General features: G+C 49.1%; 1 protein-coding gene across 7 annotated transcripts in view; it reads right to left on the bottom strand.

The window, feature by feature from the left end:
* LOC106588706 (regulating synaptic membrane exocytosis protein 1) overlaps window positions 1-14,403 on the bottom strand; it is a 124,441-nt gene that overhangs the window by 26,579 nt on the left and 83,459 nt on the right. For 2 of the 7 annotated variants that reach the window (XM_045691181.1, XM_045691179.1), the window contains exon 1: window positions 673-694. The exons of the other annotated variants lie outside the window; for them this stretch is intronic. The gene's annotated coding sequence lies outside the window, so the exon portion shown is untranslated. Of the gene's footprint in view, window positions 1-672; window positions 695-14,403 lie in introns of those variants that run through there. 7 annotated transcript variants of the gene reach the window in all.

The following is a 14,403-nucleotide window of genomic DNA, read 5'->3' as shown; positions in this document are numbered from 1 at the left end:
TTGGTGTGTATGTACCTGTCTTTATCAGGAGAGTGGAGGTTGGTGTGTGTACCTGTCTTTATCAGGAGAGTGGAGGTTGGTGTGTGTGTACCTGTCTTTATCAGGAGAGTGGAGGTTGGTGTGTGTGTACCTGTCTTTATCAGGAGAGTGGAGGTTGGTGTGTGTCTACCTGTCTTTATCAGGAGAGTGGAGGTTGGTGTGTGTACCTGTCTCTATCAGGAGAGTGGAGGTTGGTGTGTATGTACCTGTCTCTATCAGGAGAGTGGAGGTTGGTGTGTGTGTACCTGTCTTTATCAGGAGAGTGGAGGTTGGTGTGTATGTACCTGTCTTTATCAGGAGAGTGGAGGTTGGTGTGTGTGTACCTGTCTTTATCAGGAGAGTGGAGGTTGGTGTGTGTCTACCTGTCTTTATCAGGAGAGTGGAGGTTGGTGTGTGTGTACCTGTCTTTATCAGGAGAGTGGAGGTTGGTGTGTGTGTACCTGTCTCTATCAGGAGAGTGGAGGTTGGTGTGTGTGTACCTGTCTCTATCAGGAGAGTGGAGGTTGGTGTGTATGTACCTGTCTTTATCAGGAGAGTGGAGGTTGGTGTGTGTGTACCTGTCTCTATCAGGAGAGTGGAGGTTGGTGTGTGTGTACCTGTCTCTATCAGGAGAGTGGAGGTTGGTGTGTGTACCTGTCTCTATCAGGAGAGTGGAGGTTGGTGTGTGTGTACCTGTCTTTATCAGGAGAGTGGAGGTTGGTGTGTGTGTACCTGTCTTTATCAGGAGAGTGGAGGTTGGTGTGTGTGTACCTGTCTCTATCAGGAGAGTGGAGGTTGGTGTGTGTACCTGTCTTTATCAGGAGAGTGGAGGTTGGTGTGTATGTACCTGTCTCTATCAGGAGAGTGGAGGTTGGTGTGTGTGTACCTGTCTCTATCAGGAGAGTGGAGGTTGGTGTGTGTACCTGTCTCTATCAGGAGAGTGGAGGTTGGTGTGTATGTACCTGTCTCTATCAGGAGAGTGGAGGTTGGTGTGTGTGTACCTGTCTCTATCAGGAGAGTGGAGGTTGGTGTGTGTGTACCTGTCTCTATCAGGAGAGTGGAGGTTGGTGTGTGTGTACCTGTCTTTATCAGGAGAGTGGAGGTTGGTGTGTATGTTCCTGTCTTTATCAGGAGAGTGGAGGTTGGTGTGTGTACCTGTCTCTATCAGGAGAGTGGAGGTTGGTGTGTGTGTACCTGTCTCTATCAGGAGAGTGGAGGTTGGTGTGTGTGTACCTGTCTTTATCAGGAGAGTGGAGGTTGGTGTGTATGTACCTGTCTTTATCAGGAGAGTGGAGGTTGGTGTGTGTGTACCTGTCTTTATCAGGAGAGTGGAGGTTGGTGTGTGTGTACCTGTCTCTATCAGGAGAGTGGAGGTTGGTGTGTGTGTACCTGTCTTTATCAGGAGAGTGGAGGTTGGTGTGTGTGTACCTGTCTCTATCAGGAGAGTGGAGGTTGGTGTGTGTACCTGTCTTTATCAGGAGAGTGGAGGTTGGTGTGTGTACCTGTCTTTATCAGGAGAGTGGAGGTTGGTGTGTGTGTACCTGTCTTTATCAGGAGAGTGGAGGTTGGTGTGTGTGTACCTGTCTTTATCAGGAGAGTGGAGGTTGGTGTGTGTACCTGTCTTTATCAGGAGAGTGGAGGTTGGTGTGTGTACCTGTCTCTATCAGGAGAGTGGAGGTTGGTGTGTGTGTACCTGTCTCTATCAGGAGAGTGGAGGTTGGTGTGTGTGTACCTGTCTTTATCAGGAGAGTGGAGGTTGGTGTGTGTACCTGTCTCTATCAGGAGAGTGGAGGTTGGTGTGTGTGTACCTGTCTTTATCAGGAGAGTGGAGGTTGGTGTGTGTGTACCTGTCTCTATCAGGAGAGTGGAGGTTGGTGTGTGTACCTGTCTTTATCAGGAGAGTGGAGGTTGGTGTGTGTACCTGTCTTTATCAGGAGAGTGGAGGTTGGTGTGTGTGTACCTGTCTCTATCAGGAGAGTGGAGGTTGGTGTGTATGTACCTGTCTCTATCAGGAGAGTGGAGGTTGGTGTGTGTGTACCTGTCTTTATCAGGAGAGTGGAGGTTGGTGTGTGTGTACCTGTCTTTATCAGGAGAGTGGAGGTTGGTGTGTGTACCTGTCTTTATCAGGAGAGTGGAGGTTGGTGTGTGTGTACCTGTCTCTATCAGGAGAGTGGAGGTTGGTGTGATGTACCTGTCTCTATCAGGAGAGTGGAGGTTGGTGTGTGTGTACCTGTCTTTATCAGGAGAGTGGAGGTTGGTGTGTGTACCTGTCTTTATCAGGAGAGTGGAGGTTGGTGTGTGTGTACCTGTCTTTATCAGGAGAGTGGAGGTTGGTGTGTGTGTACCTGTCTTTATCAGGAGAGTGGAGGTTGTGTGTGTGTACCTGTCTTTATCAGGAGAGTGGAGGTTGGTGTGATGTACCTGTCTTTATCAGGAGAGTGGAGGTTGGTGTGTGTACCTGTCTTTATCAGGAGAGTGGAGGTTGGTGTGTGTGTACCTGTCTTTATCAGGAGAGTGGAGGTTGGTGTGATGTACCTGTCTTTATCAGGAGAGTGGAGGTTGGTGTGTGTGTACCTGCTCTATCAGGAGAGTGGAGGTTGGTGTGTATGTACCTGTCTTTATCAGGAGAGTGGAGGTTGGTGTGTATGTACCTGTGTCTATCAGGAGAGTGGAGGTTGGTGTGTATGTACCTGTCTTTATCAGGAGTGGAGGTTGGTGTGTATGTGTACCTATCTCTATCAGGAGCGTGGAGGTTGGTGTGTGTGTGTACCTGTCTCTATCAGGAGAGTGGAGGTTGGTGTGTGTGTACCTGTCTTTACCAGGACAGTGGAGGTTGGTGTGTGTACCTGTCTTTATCAGGAGAGTGGAGGTTTGTGTGTGTACCTGTCTTTATCAGGAGAGTGGAGGTTGGTGTGTGTGTACCTGTCTCTATCAGGAGAGTGGAGGTTGGTGTGTGTGTACCTGTCTTTATCAGGAGAGTGGAGGTTGGTGTGTGTCTACCTGTCTTTATCAGGAGAGTGGAGGTTTGTGTGTGTACCTGTCTTTATCAGGAGAGTGGAGGTTGGTGTGTGTGTACCTGTCTCTATCAGGAGAGTGGAGGTTGGTGTGTATGTACCTGTCTTTATCAGGAGAGTGGAGGTTGGTGTGTGTGTACCTGTCTCTATCAGGAGAGTGGAGGTTGGTGTGTGTGTACCTGTCTTTATCAGGAGAGTGGAGGTTGGTGTGTGTCTACCTGTCTTTATCAGGAGAGTGGAGGTTGGTGTGTGTCTACCTGTCTTTATCAGGAGAGTGGAGGTTGGTGTGTGTACCTGTCTCTATCAGGAGAGTGGAGGTTGGTGTGATGTACCTGTCTTTATCAGGAGAGTGGAGGTTGGTGTGTGTGTACCTGTCTTTATCAGGAGAGTGGAGGTTGGTGTGTGTGTACCTGTCTTTATCAGGAGAGTGGAGGTTGGTGTGTGTACCTGTCTTTATCAGGAGAGTGGAGGTTGGTGTGTGCTACCTGTCTTTATCAGGAGAGTGGAGGTTGGTGTGTGTGTACCTGTCTTTATCAGGAGAGTGGAGGTTGGTGTGTGTGTACCTGTCTCTATCAGGAGAGTGGAGGTTGGTGTGTGTTACCTGTCTTTATCAGGAGAGTGGAGGTTGGTGTGTGTGTACCTGTCTTTATCAGGAGAGTGGAGGTTGGTGTGATGTACCTGTCTTTATCAGGAGAGTGGAGGTTGGTGTGTGTGTACCTGTCTCTATCAGGAGAGTGGAGGTTGGTGTGTGTGTACCTGTCTTTATCAGGAGAGTGGAGGTTGGTGTGTGTGTACCTGTCTTTATCAGGAGAGTGGAGGTTGGTGTGTGTACCTGTCTTTATCAGGAGAGTGGAGGTTGGTGTGTGTACCTGTCTTTATCAGGAGAGTGGAGGTTGGTGTGTGTGTACCTGTCTTTATCAGGAGAGTGGAGGTTGGTGTGTGTGTACCTGTCTTTATCAGGAGAGTGGAGGTTGGTGTGTGATGTACCTGTCTTTATCAGGAGAGTGGAGGTTGGTGTGTGTGTACCTGTCTTTATCAGGAGAGTGGAGGTTGGTGTGTGTGTACCTGTCTTTATCAGGAGAGTGGAGGTTGGTGTGTGTGTACCTGTCTTTATCAGGAGAGTGGAGGTTGGTGTGTGTACCTGTCTTTATCAGGAGAGTGGAGGTTGGTGTGTGTGTACCTGTCTTTATCAGGAGAGTGGAGGTTGGTGTGTGTGTACCTGTCTTTATCAGGAGAGTGGAGGTTGGTGTGTGTGTACCTGTCTTTATCAGGAGAGTGGAGGTTGGTGTGTGTGTACCTGTCTTTATCAGGAGAGTGGAGGTTGGTGTGTGTGTACCTGTCTTTATCAGGAGAGTGGAGGTTGGTGTGTGTGTACCCGTCTCTATCAGGAGAGTGGAGGTTGGTGTGTGTACCTGTCTATATCAGGAGAGTGGAGGTTGGTGTGTGTGTACCTGTCTTTATCAGGAGAGTGGAGGTTGGTGTGTGTACCTGTCTTTATCAGGAGAGTGGAGGTTGGTGTGTGTGTACCTGTCTTTATCAGGAGAGTGGAGGTTGGGTGTGTGTACCTGTCTTTATCAGGAGAGTGGAGGTTGGTGTGTGTACCTGTCTTTATCAGGAGAGTGGAGGTTGGTGTGTGTACCTGTCTTTATCAGGAGAGTGGAGGTTGGTGTGTGTGTACCTGTCTTTATCAGGAGAGTGGAGGTTGGTGTGTGTGTACCTGTCTTTATCAGGAGAGTGGAGGTTGGTGTGTGTGTACCTGTCTTTATCAGGAGAGTGGAGGTTGGTGTGTGTACCTGTCTTTATCAGGAGAGTGGAGGTTGGTGTGTGTGTACCTGTCTCTATCAGGAGAGTGGAGGTTGGTGTGTGTACCTGTCTTTATCAGGAGAGTGGAGGTTGGTGTGTGTGTACCTGTCTTTATCAGGAGAGTGGAGGTTGGTGTGTGTGTACCTGTCTTTATCAGGAGAGTGGAGGTTGGTGTGTGTACCTGTCTTTATCAGGAGAGTGGAGGTTGGTGTGTGTACCTGTCTTTATCAGGAGAGTGGAGGTTGGTGTGTGTGTACCTGTCTTTATCAGGAGAGTGGAGGTTGGTGTGTGTGTACCTGTCTTTATCAGGAGAGTGGAGGTTGGTGTGTGTACCTGTCTTTATCAGGAGAGTGGAGGTTGGTGTGTGTACCTGTCTTTATCAGGAGAGTGGAGGTTGGTGTGTGTGTACCTGTCTTTATCAGGAGAGTGGAGGTTGGTGTGTGTGTACCTGTCTTTATCAGGAGAGTGGAGGTTGGTGTGTGTACCTGTCTTTATCAGGAGAGTGGAGGTTGGTGTGTGTGTACCTGTCTCTATCAGGAGAGTGGAGGTTGGTGTGTGTGTACCTGTCTTTATCAGGAGAGTGGAGGTTGGTGTGTGTGTACCTGTCTTTATCAGGAGAGTGGAGGTTGGTGTGTGTGTACCTGTCTTTATCAGGAGAGTGGAGGTTGGTGTGTGTACCTGTCTTTATCAGGAGAGTGGAGGTTGGTGTGTGTACCTGTCTTTATCAGGAGAGTGGAGGTTGGTGTGTGTGTACCTGTCTTTATCAGGAGAGTGGAGGTTGGTGTGTGTGTACCTGTCTTTATCAGGAGAGTGGAGGTTGGTGTGTGTGTACCTGTCTTTATCAGGAGAGTGGAGGTTGGTGTGTGTGTACCTGTCTCTATCAGGAGAGTGGAGGTTGGTGTGTGTGTACCTGTCTCTATCAGGAGAGTGGAGGTTGGTGTGTGTACCTGTCTATATCAGGAGAGTGGAGGTTGGTGTGTGTGTACCTGTCTTTATCAGGAGAGTGGAGGTTGGTGTGTGTGTACCTGTCTTTATCAGGAGAGTGGAGGTTGGTGTGTGTGTACCTGTCTTTATCAGGAGAGTGGAGGTTGGTGTGTGTACCTGTCTCTATCAGGAGAGTGGAGGTTGGTGTGTGTGCACCTGTCTCTATCAGGAGAGTGGAGGTTGGTGTGTGTGTACCTGTCTTTATCAGGAGAGTGGAGGTTGGTGTGTGTACCTGTCTTTATCAGGAGAGTGGAGGTTGGTGTGTGTGTACCTGTCTTTATCAGGAGAGTGGAGGTTGGTGTGTGTACCTGTCTTTATCAGGAGAGTGGAGGTTGGTGTGTGTGTACCTGTCTTTATCAGGACAGTGGAGGTTGGTGTGTGTACCTGTCTTTATCAGGAGAGTGGAGGTTGGTGTGTGTGTACCTGTCTCTATCAGGAGAGTGGAGGTTGGTGTGTGTGTACCTGTCTTTATCAGGAGAGTGGAGGTTGGTGTGTGTGTACCTGTCTTTATCAGGAGAGTGGAGGTTGGTGTGTGTGTACCTGTCTTTATCAGGAGAGTGGAGGTTGGTGTGTGTGTACCTGTCTTTATCAGGAGAGTGGAGGTTGGTGTGTGTGTACCTGTCTTTATCAGGAGAGTGGAGGTTGGGTGTGTGTACCTGTCTTTATCAGGAGAGTGGAGGTTGGTGTGTGTGTACCTGTCTTTATCAGGAGAGTGGAGGTTGGTGTGTGTACCTGTCTTTATCAGGAGAGTGGAGGTTGGTGTGTGTGTACCTGTCTTTATCAGGAGAGTGGAGGTTGGTGTGTGTACCTGTCTTTATCAGGAGAGTGGAGGTTGGTGTGTGTACCTGTCTTTATCAGGAGAGTGGAGGTTGGTGTGTGTGTACCTGTCTCTATCAGGAGAGTGGAGGTTGGTGTGTGTGTACCTGTCTTTATCAGGAGAGTGGAGGTTGGTGTGTGTGTACCTGTCTTTATCAGGAGAGTGGAGGTTGGGTGTGTGTACCTGTCTTTATCAGGAGAGTGGAGGTTGGTGTGTGTACCTGTCTTTATCAGGAGAGTGGAGGTTGGTGTGTGTGTACCTGTCTTTATCAGGAGAGTGGAGGTTGGTGTGTGTACCTGTCTTTATCAGGAGAGTGGAGGTTGGTGTGTGTGTACCTGTCTCTATCAGGAGAGTGGAGGTTGGTGTGTGTGTACCTGTCTTTATCAGGAGAGTGGAGGTTGGGTGTGTGTACCTGTCTTTATCAGGAGAGTGGAGGTTGGTGTGTGTGTACCTGTCTTTATCAGGAGAGTGGAGGTTGGTGTGTGTGTACCTGTCTTTATCAGGAGAGTGGAGGTTGGTGTGTGTACCTGTCTTTATCAGGAGAGTGGAGGTTGGTGTGTGTACCTGTCTCTATCAGGAGAGTGGAGGTTGGTGTGTGTACCTGTCTTTATCAGGAGAGTGGAGGTTGGTGTGTGTGTACCTGTCTCTATCAGGAGAGTGGAGGTTGGTGTGTGTGTACCTGTCTTTATCAGGAGAGTGGAGGTTGGTGTGTGTGTACCTGTCTTTATCAGGAGAGTGGAGGTTGGTGTGTGTGTACCTGTCTTTATCAGGAGAGTGGAGGTTGGTGTGTGTGTACCTGTCTTTATCAGGAGAGTGGAGGTTGGTGTGTGTACCTGTCTTTATCAGGACAGTGGAGGTTGGTGTGTGTACCTGTCTTTATCAGGAGAGTGGAGGTTGGTGTGTGTGTACCTGTCTTTATCAGGAGAGTGGAGGTTGGTGTGTGTACCTGTCTCTATCAGGAGAGTGGAGGTTGGTGTGTGTGTACCTGTCTTTATCAGGAGAGTGGAGGTTGGTGTGTGTGTACCTGTCTTTATCAGGAGAGTGGAGGTTGGTGTGTGTGTACCTGTCTTTATCAGGAGAGTGGAGGTTGGTGTGTGTACCTGTCTCTATCAGGAGAGTGGAGGTTGGTGTGTGTGTACCTGTCTCTATCAGGAGAGTGGAGGTTGGTGTGTGTGTACCTGTCTCTATCAGGAGAGTGGAGGTTGGTGTGTGTGTACCTGTCTCTATCAGGAGAGTGGAGGTTGGTGTGTGTGTACCTGTCTTTATCAGGAGAGTGGAGGTTGGTGTGTATGTACCTGTCTTTATCAGGAGAGTGGAGGTTGGTGTGTGTGTACCTGTCTTTATCAGGAGAGTGGAGGTTGGTGTGTGTGTACCTGTCTTTATCAGGAGAGTGGAGGTTGGTGTGTGTACCTGTCTTTATCAGGAGAGTGGAGGTTGGTGTGTGTGTACCTGTCTTTATCAGGAGAGTGGAGGTTGGTGTGTGTGTACCTGTCTTTATCAGGAGAGTGGAGGTTGGTGTGTGTGTACCTGTCTTTATCAGGAGAGTGGAGGTTGGTGTGTGTACCTGTCTTTATCAGGAGAGTGGAGGTTGGTGTGTGTGTACCTGTCTTTATCAGGAGAGTGGAGGTTGGTGTGTGTACCTGTCTTTATCAGGAGAGTGGAGGTTGGTGTGTGTGTACCTGTCTTTATCAGGAGAGTGGAGGTTGGTGTGTGTGTACCTGTCTTTATCAGGAGAGTGGAGGTTGGTGTGTGTGTACCTGTCTTTATCAGGAGAGTGGAGGTTGGTGTGTGTGTACCTGTCTTTATCAGGAGAGTGGAGGTTGGTGTGTGTACCTGTCTTTATCAGGAGAGTGGAGGTTGGTGTGTGTGTACCTGTCTCTATCAGGAGAGTGGAGGTTGGTGTGTGTACCTGTCTTTATCAGGAGAGTGGAGGTTGGTGTGTGTACCTGTCTTTATCAGGAGAGTGGAGGTTGGTGTGTGTGTACCTGTCTTTATCAGGAGAGTGGAGGTTGGTGTGTGTACCTGTCTTTATCAGGAGAGTGGAGGTTGGTGTGTGTACCTGTCTTTATCAGGAGAGTGGAGGTTGGTGTGTGTGTACCTGTCTTTATCAGGAGAGTGGAGGTTGGTGTGTGTGTACCTGTCTTTATCAGGAGAGTGGAGGTTGGTGTGTGTGTACCTGTCTTTATCAGGAGAGTGGAGGTTGGTGTGTGTACCTGTCTTTATCAGGAGAGTGGAGGTTGGTGTGTGTGTACCTGTCTTTATCAGGAGAGTGGAGGTTGGTGTGTGTGTGTACCTGTCTTTATCAGGAGAGTGGAGGTTGGTGTGTATGTACCTGTCTTTATCAGGAGAGTGGAGGTTGGTGTGTGTACCTGTCTCTATCAGGAGAGTGGAGGTTGGTGTGTGTGCACCTGTCTCTATCAGGAGAGTGGAGGTTGGTGTGTGTGCACCTGTCTTTATCAGGAGAGTGGAAGTTGGTGTGTGTGTGTCTACCTGTCTTTATCAGGAGAGTGGAGGTTGGTGTGTGTGTCTACCTGTCTTTATCAGGAGAGTGGAGGTTGTGTGTGTGTGTACCTGTCTTTATCAGGAGAGTGGAGGTTGGTGTGTGTACCTGTCTTTATCAGGAGAGTGGAGGTTGGTGTGTGTACCTGTCTTTATCAGGAGAGTGGAGGTTGGTGTGTGTGTACCTGTCTTTATCAGGAGAGTGGAGGTTGGTGTGTGTGTACCTGTCTTTATCAGGAGAGTGGAGGTTGGTGTGTGTACCTGTCTTTATCAGGAGAGTGGAGGTTGGTGTGTGTGTACCTGTCTTTATCAGGAGAGTGGAGGTTGGTGTGTGTGTACCTGTCTTTATCAGGAGAGTGGAGGTTGGTGTGTGTGTACCTGTCTTTATCAGGAGAGTGGAGGTTGGTGTGTGTGTACCTGTCTTTATCAGGAGAGTGGAGGTTGGTGTGTGTACCTGTCTTTATCAGGAGAGTGGAGGTTGGTGTGTGTGTACCTGTCTCTATCAGGAGAGTGGAGGTTGGTGTGTGTGTACCTGTCTTTATCAGGAGAGTGGAGGTTGGTGTGTGTGTACCTGTCTTTATCAGGAGAGTGGAGGTTGGTGTGTGTACCTGTCTTTATCAGGAGAGTGGAGGTTGGTGTGTGTACCTGTCTTTATCAGGAGAGTGGAGGTTGGTGTGTGTGTACCTGTCTTTATCAGGAGAGTGGAGGTTGGTGTGATGTACCTGTCTTTATCAGGAGAGTGGAGGTTGGTGTGTGTACCTGTCTTTATCAGGAGAGTGGAGGTTGGTGTGTGTGTACCTGTCTTTATCAGGAGAGTGGAGGTTGGTGTGTGTGTACCTGTCTTTATCAGGAGAGTGGAGGTTGGTGTGTGTGTACCTGTCTTTATCAGGAGAGTGGAGGTTGGTGTGTGTGTACCTGTCTTTATCAGGAGAGTGGAGGTTGGTGTGTGTGTACCTGTCTTTATCAGGAGAGTGGAGGTTGGTGTGTGTACCTGTCTTTATCAGGAGAGTGGAGGTTGGTGTGTGTGTACCTGTCTTTATCAGGAGAGTGGAGGTTGGTGTGTGTGTACCTGTCTCTATCAGGAGAGTGGAGGTTGGTGTGTGTGTACCTGTCTTTATCAGGAGAGTGGAGGTTGGTGTGTGTGTACCTGTCTTTATCAGGAGAGTGGAGGTTGGTGTGTGTACCTGTCTTTATCAGGAGAGTGGAGGTTGGTGTGTGTGTACCTGTCTTTATCAGGAGAGTGGAGGTTGGTGTGTGTGTACCTGTCTTTATCAGGAGAGTGGAGGTTGGTGTGTGTGTACCTGTCTTTATCAGGAGAGTGGAGGTTGGTGTGTGTGCTACCTGTCTTTATCAGGAGAGTGGAGGTTGGTGTGTGTGTACCTGTCTTTATCAGGAGAGTGGAGGTTGGTGTGTGTGTACCTGTCTTTATCAGGAGAGTGGAGGTTGGTGTGTGTACCTGTCTTTATCAGGAGAGTGGAGGTTGGTGTGTGTGTACCTGTCTCTATCAGGAGAGTGGAGGTTGGTGTGTGTGTACCTGTCTTTATCAGGAGAGTGGAGGTTGGTGTGTGTGTACCTGTCTTTATCAGGAGAGTGGAGGTTGGTGTGTGTGTACCTGTCTTTATCAGGAGAGTGGAGGTTGGTGTGTATGTACCTGTCTTTATCAGGAGAGTGGAGGTTGGTGTGTGTGTACCTGTCTCTATCAGGAGAGTGGAGGTTGGTGTGTGTGTACCTGTCTCTATCAGGAGAGTGGAGGTTGGTGTGTGTGTACCTGTCTTTATCAGGAGAGTGGAGGTTGGTGTGTGTGTGTCTAACTGTCTTTATCAGGAGAGTGGAGGTTGGGTGTGTGTGTCTACCTGTCTTTATCAGGAGAGTGGAGGTTGGTGTGTGTATCTGTCTTTATCAGGAGAGTGGAGGTTGGTGTGTGTGTACCTGTCTCTATCAGGAGAGTGGAGGTTGGTGTGTGTACCTGTCTCTATCAGGAGAGTGGAGGTTGGTGTGTGTACCTGTCTTTATCAGGAGAGTGGAGGTTGGTGTGTCTACCTGTCTCTAACAGGAGAGTGGAGGTTGGTGTGTGTGTACCTGTCTTTATCAGGACAGTGGAGGTTGGTGTGTGTACCTGTCTTTATCAGGAGAGTGGAGGTTGGTGTGTGTGTACCTGTCTTTATCAGGAGAGTGGAGGTTGGTGTGTGTGTACCTGTCTCTATCAGGAGAGTGGAGGTTGGTGTGTGTGCACCTGTCTTTATCAGGAGAGTGGAGGTTGGTGTGTGTGCACCTGTCTTTATCAGGAGAGTGGAGGTTGGTGTGTGTACCTGTCTCTATCAGGAGAGTGGAGGTTGGTGTGTATGTACCTGTCTCTATCAGGAGAGTGGAGGTTGGTGTGTGTGTACCTGTCTCTATCAGGAGAGTGGAGATGGATGTGTGTACCTGTCTCTATCAGGAGAGTGGAGGTTAGTGTGTGTACCTGTCTCTATCAGGAGAGTGGAGGTTGGTGTGTGTGTACCTGTCTCTATCAGGAGAGTGGAGGTTGGTGTGTGTGTACCTGTCTCTATCAGGAGAGTGGAGGTTGGTGTGTATGTACCTGTCTTTATCAGGAGAGTGGAGGTTGGTGTGTGTCTACCTGTCTTTATCAGGAGAGTGGAGGTTGGTGTGTGTCTACCTGTCTTTATCAGGAGAGTGGAGGTTGGTGTGTGTCTACCTGTCTTTATCAGGAGAGTGGAGGTTGGTGTGTGTACCTGTCTTTATCAGGACAGTGGAGGTTGGTGTGTGTACCTGTCTTTATCAGGAGAGTGGAGGTTGGTGTGTATGTACCTGTCTTTATCAGGAGAGTGGAGGTTGGTGTGTGTGTGTACCTGTCTCTATCAGGAGAGTGGAGGTTGGTGTGTATGTACCTGTCTTTATCAGGAGAGTGGAGGTTGGTGTGTGTCTACCTGTCTTTATCAGGAGAGTGGAGGTTGGTGTGTGTCTACCTGTCTTTATCAGGAGAGTGGAGGTTGGTGTGTGTACCTGTCTCTATCAGGAGAGTGGAGGTTGGTGTGTATATACCTGTCTCTATCAGGAGAGTGGAGGTTGGTGTGTGTGTACCTGTCTCTATCAGGAGAGTGGAGGTTGGTGTGTATGTACCTGTCTTTATCAGGAGAGTGGAGGTTGGTGTGTGTCTACCTGTCTTTATCAGGAGAGTGGAGAATGGTGTGTGTCTACCTGTCTTTATCAGGAGAGTGGAGGTTGGTGTGTGTCTACCTGTCTTTATCAGGAGAGTGGAGGTTGGTGTGTGTGTACCTGTCTCTATCAGGAGAGTGGAGGTTGGTGTGTGTACCTGTCTCTATCAGGAGAGTGGAGGTTGGTGTGTGTACCTGTCTCTAACAGGAGAGTGGAGGTTGGTGTGTGTGTACCTGTCTTTATCAGGAGAGTGGAGGTTGGTGTGTGTGTACCTGTCTTTATCAGGAGAGTGGAGGTTGGTGTGTATGTACCTGTCTCTATCAGGAGAGTGGAGGTTGGTGTGTGTGCACCTGTCTTTATCAGGAGAGTGGAGGTTGGTGTGTGTGCACCTGTCTTTATCAGGAGAGTGGAGGTTGGTGTGTGTACCTGTCTTTATCAGGAGAGTGGAGGTTGGTGTGTATGTACCTGTCTCTATCAGGAGAGTGGAGGTTGGTGTGTGTGTACCTGTCTCTATCAGGAGAGTGGAGGTTGGTGTGTGTGAACACTGTCTTTATCAGGAGAGTGGAGGTTGGTGTGTGTACCTGTCTCTATCAGGAGAGTGGAGGTTGGTGTGTGTACCTGTCTCTATCAGGAGAGTGGAGGTTGGTGTGTGTGTACCTGTCTCTATCAGGAGAGTGGAGGTTGGTGTGTGTGTACCTGTCTCTATCAGGAGAGTGGAGGTTGGTGTGTATGTTCCTGTCTTTATCAGGAGAGTGGAGGTTGGTGTGTGTACCTGTCTCTATCAGGAGAGTGGAGGTTGGTGTGTGTGCACCTGTCTCTATCAGGAGAGTGGAGGTTGGTGTGTGTGCTACCTGTCTTTATCAGGAGAGTGGAGGTTGGTGTGTGTGTGTCTACCTGTCTTTATCAGGAGAGTGGAGGTTGGTGTGTGTGTGTCTACCTGTCTTTATCAGGAGAGTGGAGGTTGGTGTGTGTGTGTACCTGTCTTTATCAGGAGAGTGGAGGTTGGTGTGTGTATCTGTCTTTATCAGGAGAGTGGAGGTTGGTGTGTATGTACCTGTCTTTATCAGGAGAGTGGAGGTTGGTGTGTGTGTACCTGTCTTTATCAGGAGAGTGGAGGTTGGTGTGTGTGTACCTGTCTTTATCAGGAGAGTGGAGGTTGGTGTGTGTACCTGTCTCTATCAGGAGAGTGGAGGTTGGTGTGTGTGTACCTGTCTTTATCAGGAGAGTGGAGGTTGGTGTGTGTGTACCTGTCTTTATCAGGAGAGTGGAGGTTGGTGTGTGTGTACCTGTCTTTATCAGGAGAGTGGAGGTTGGTGTGTGTGTACCTGTCTTTATCAGGAGAGTGGAGGTTGGTGTGTATGTACCTGTCTTTATCAGGAGAGTGGAGGTTGGTGTGTGTGTACCTGTCTCTATCAGGAGAGTGGAGGTTGGTGTGTGTGTACCTGTCTTTATCAGGAGAGTGGAGGTTGGTGTGTGTCTACCTGTCTTTATCAGGAGAGTGGAGGTTGGTGTGTGTGTACCTGTCTTTATCAGGAGAGTGGAGGTTGGTGTGTGTACCTGTCTCTATCAGGAGAGTGGAGGTTGGTGTGTGTGTACCTGTCTCTATCAGGAGAGTGGAGGTTGGTGTGTGTGTACCTGTCTCTATCAGGAGAGTGGAGGTTGGTGTGTGTGTACCTGTCTTTATCAGGAGAGTGGAGGTTGGTGTGTGTACCTGTCTTTATCAGGAGAGTGGAGTTTGGTGTGTATGTACCTGTCTTTATCAGGAGAGTGGAGGTTGGTGTGTGTGTACCTGTCTTTATCAGGAGAGTGGAAGTTGGTGTGTGTGTGTCTACCTGTCTTTATCAGGAGAGTGGAGGTTGGTGTGTGTGTCTACCTGTCTTTATCAGGAGAGTGGAGGTTGGTGTGTGTGTACCTGTCTTTATCAGGAGAGTGGAGGTTGGTGTGTGTACCTGTCTTTATCAGGAGAGTGGAGGTTGGTGTGTGTGTACCTGTCTTTATCAGGAGAGTGGAGGTTGGTGTGTGTGTACCTGTCTTTATCAGGAGAGTGGAGGTTGGTGTGTGTGTACCTGTCTTTATCAGGAGAGTGGAGGTTGGTGTGTGTACCTGTCTTTA

Source organism: Salmo salar, chromosome ssa12 (assembly GCF_905237065.1).
Source record: "Salmo salar chromosome ssa12, Ssal_v3.1, whole genome shotgun sequence".
Classification (NCBI taxonomy): Eukaryota; Metazoa; Chordata; class Actinopteri; order Salmoniformes; family Salmonidae; genus Salmo; species Salmo salar.
Note: the sequence above shows the minus strand (reverse complement) of the source record. Positions and strands in the feature narration are given on the sequence as shown.